Here is a 3,600-nt window from a genome sequence, read left to right on the forward strand (position 1 = left end):
TTTTATTGCTATATCCTTATATTGTATTCTAATGAATAATTCCTCTTTATTCTGTACTTTCAGAAACCAGAAACATTATTTGCCAATATCATAACTGGAGCTGGACATCTTTGGAGCTGAAGAATGAGGACAGCTTTTGTATGCTAACGTACACTCCTTAACAGTTGTACTGGATGAAAACACAGCAAGAAAACACATATGCCAATATGTAATATTAATCTATTTTATTGCAGTACTGGTAGTTGGTTCAACAACTTGTTTTACTAGAGGACAAAAAACTGAATATGCATAACCCATATTTAATATCCATGCAGTGACTGAACAACTGCATTTCCACCCCCATCTCTAAGGCATAGTATCATGGCTGCAACAACACTGAATGGCGCAGAGTGGGAGGTTACGTGGTTGACTGCCGGCACGCGCTACTTGTATCAATAAATCACTATCAGAAAATGTTTTGTCTGGTAATTATTTGTGTATTTACGATTTTATTCACATGTTTTCAATTCTAGGTGACAAATCATGCATTCCGATTCTTGCACAGATTGTAATGGGCACATATTATGTGTGTAAAATACCTTTTTGAAGGTTGTACTGATTATGATGAGCTAAGCTAATTCCAGCTGTGTAGCCATGTTTGTTGACATACAATGCATTCTGGGATTCACGTCTGTTTGACCAAAGATGTTATAACAAAATGAGGTGAGTAAGACTTCACAAAATATTTTGAAGACTTCCGGAAATTAATGGTGGGATATGAACGATGGTAGATGACACACCCCTTCAACATGCATACTACAAACAGACCAAACTCATCTCGTCTTCTCTTATTATCTTCGGTTTCTGTGAGGAAAAAATGCATGGCTGCGCGCTGAAACTAATCGTCGGATTACTTTCGATTTCTATAAAGTGTTTTACCTAGTTATTTCGATCAATGGTGAGCTCACTCACCCGTGATGTGATTAATTATATACAGTAATTGCTATTAGCTAATTCATATTGTAGTTTACGTCAGCCGAGAGTTAGAAAATATGACTGCTTGTGTTGGGTCAATCTTTCCTCAGCGCTAGGACAAATGTAGCCTACATTTTTCCGGTTAGGATGATTGTGTTATGCTATATCTTCTTCTGTGAATATCTGAACAATGCATCCAAAAATAAACTGCTGACATTCTGGACATAACTTTGTAAGGACTGTGTTTGTGTAAATAGTTTCTGAAAAAAGTGTGGCCAGCTCAAACGCTGATTGTTGCGTCATTCGAAACTGCCGTTCTAAACGAGCATTCTAAATGAGTGTTCTAATCATCGTACGCTTCAGGGACCACTGTAGAACGACCACACCCGTGTGATGGTACGTGTGAAAGGGTTAATAGCGAAGATAAATAACGAAGAGCGCACTGCGCGCAACATGACTACTTTTCAAAATGGGGGACACTTTGGAAAAACTACAAATACTTGTTCATTTTTCAAAAAAACAAGTCTGAAACCCTTTCTAAAGACTGTTGACATCTAGTGGAAGCAATAGGAACCGCAATCTGGGTCCTATCTATTTGTATATCCCATAGGCAAGCACTGAAAAAACCTGTGACCTCAAAAAATAAACATTCCAGATGGATTTTCCTCAGGTTTTCACTTGGCATATAAGTTCTGTTATAGTCACAGACATTATTTTAACAGTTTTAGAAACTTCAGAGTGTTTTTTATCCAATGCAATCAGGTATATGCATATCCTAGCTTTTGGGAAGATTACAGGCAGTTTACTTTGGGCACGTCAGTCATCTGAAAATCCGGACAATAACCAGTACGCTAAGAAATATATTTAAAAGATATATATATATATACATATTTAAAAAAAATATATATATATATATATACTACCATTAGTGGTGAAATAAATGAATACATTCTAAAGATTGGGGTCACTTACAAATGTCCTTGTTTTTGAAAGAATAGCACATTTTTTGTCCATTCAAATAATGTCAAATTGATCAGAAATTAATGTTGTAAATGACTATTGTAGCTGGAAACGGCTGAAGATCTCGTACAATGCTGTGTACTACTCTCTTCACAGAACAATGCAAACAGTCTCTAACCAGAATAGTGTCTAGAAGGCCAGCATCCCGGAGTCGCCTCTTCACTGTTGACATTGAGACTGGTGTTTTGCGGGTACTATTTAATGAAGCTGCCAGTTGAGGACTTGTGAGACATCTGTTTCTCAAACTAGACACACTAATGTACTTGTCCTCTTGCCCAGTTGTGCACCGGTGCCTCCCACTCCTCTTTCTATTCTGGTTAGAGCCAGTTTGCGCTGTTCTGTGAAGGGGGTAGTACACAGCGTTTGTACGAGATCTCCAGTTTCTTGACAATTTCTCGCATGGAATAGCCTTCATTTCTCAGAATAAGAATAGACTGACGACTTTCAGAAGAAAGGTCTTTGTTTCTGGCCACAGTTTTCAGCTGTGCTAACAATTACAAAAGGGTTTTGTAATGATTAATAAACTTGGATTAGCAAACACAACATGCATTTTGATCATAGGAGTGATGGTTGCTGATAATGGGCTTCTGTACACCTATGTAGATATTAGTAGTAAGTTACCACATTTTGTTATGTTACAGCCATATTCTAAAATTGATGACATGTTTTTCCTGGGGATGTTTTTTACAGCCTTACTAAATAAAAAAATATCCTCAGCAATCTACACACAATACCCCATAATGACAGAGCAAATTTATTTAAAAAAAAACAGAAAAACAAGAGACTCAAAATTGAGTTCAGATGCTTCCTGTTTCCAATGATCATCCTTAAGATGTTTCTACAACTTGATATATAAAAAATATAAAATATCCACTACTGTTCAAAAGTTTGGGGTCACTTAGAAATGTCCTTGTTTTGAAAGAAAAGCACATCGTTTGTCCATTAAAATAACATCAAATTGATCAGAAATACAGTGAAGACATTACAATTGTTGTAAATGACTATTGTAGCTGGAAACGGCAGATATTTTATGGAATATCTACATAGGCGAACAGAGGCCCATTATCAGCAACCATCACTCCTGTGATCCAATGGCATGTTGTGTTAGCTAATCCAAGTGTATCATTTTAAAAGGCTAATTGATCATTAAAAAACCCTTTTGAATTTATGTTAGTACCGCTGAAAACTGTAGTGCTCATTAAAAAATCAATAAAACTGGCCTTTGCAACTCTGCCTAGAAGGCCAGCATCCCGGAGTCGCCTCTTCACTGTTGACATTGAGACTGGTGTTAAGTGACCCCAAACTTTTGAATTGAGCTCAGGTGCATCCTGTTTCCATTGATCATCCTTGATATGTTTCTACAACTTGACAAATTAAATATATATGTATCACATATAAGTCATCAGGATGTGGTAGTCTACTGGTTATGTTCAACACTTCTCCAATCGTTGTTGAGATCTGATATTCTGTGCAGCAAACAAATCATAATTCAATATTGACAGTGATGATGCCATGGCCTATTTTGAAACGAGGTATGCCTAACTTGGTAATTGAGGGTATTAAACATTTTCAAAGTTCTTGAGACAATGTGTGGGCAAAGGCAGGCGATACACGTTTAAATAGTTT

The 3,600-nt window shown here is 36.8% G+C and overlaps 2 protein-coding genes across 14 annotated transcripts in view; one reads left to right on the plus strand and one right to left on the minus strand.

The window, feature by feature from the left end:
- The window catches only part of LOC135568999 (zinc finger protein OZF-like), a 64,848-nt gene that overhangs the window by 43,666 nt on the left and 17,582 nt on the right, over positions 1 to 3,600 (minus strand). The window lies entirely within an intron of this gene.
- Positions 1 to 3,600, plus strand: part of LOC115110023 (zinc finger protein 27-like) — a 47,241-nt gene that overhangs the window by 29,593 nt on the left and 14,048 nt on the right. The gene's annotated exons all lie outside the window — the stretch shown is intronic.

Source organism: Oncorhynchus nerka, unplaced genomic scaffold (genome assembly GCF_034236695.1).
Source record: "Oncorhynchus nerka isolate Pitt River unplaced genomic scaffold, Oner_Uvic_2.0 unplaced_scaffold_1272, whole genome shotgun sequence".
Lineage (NCBI taxonomy): Eukaryota > Metazoa > Chordata > Actinopteri > Salmoniformes > Salmonidae > Oncorhynchus > Oncorhynchus nerka.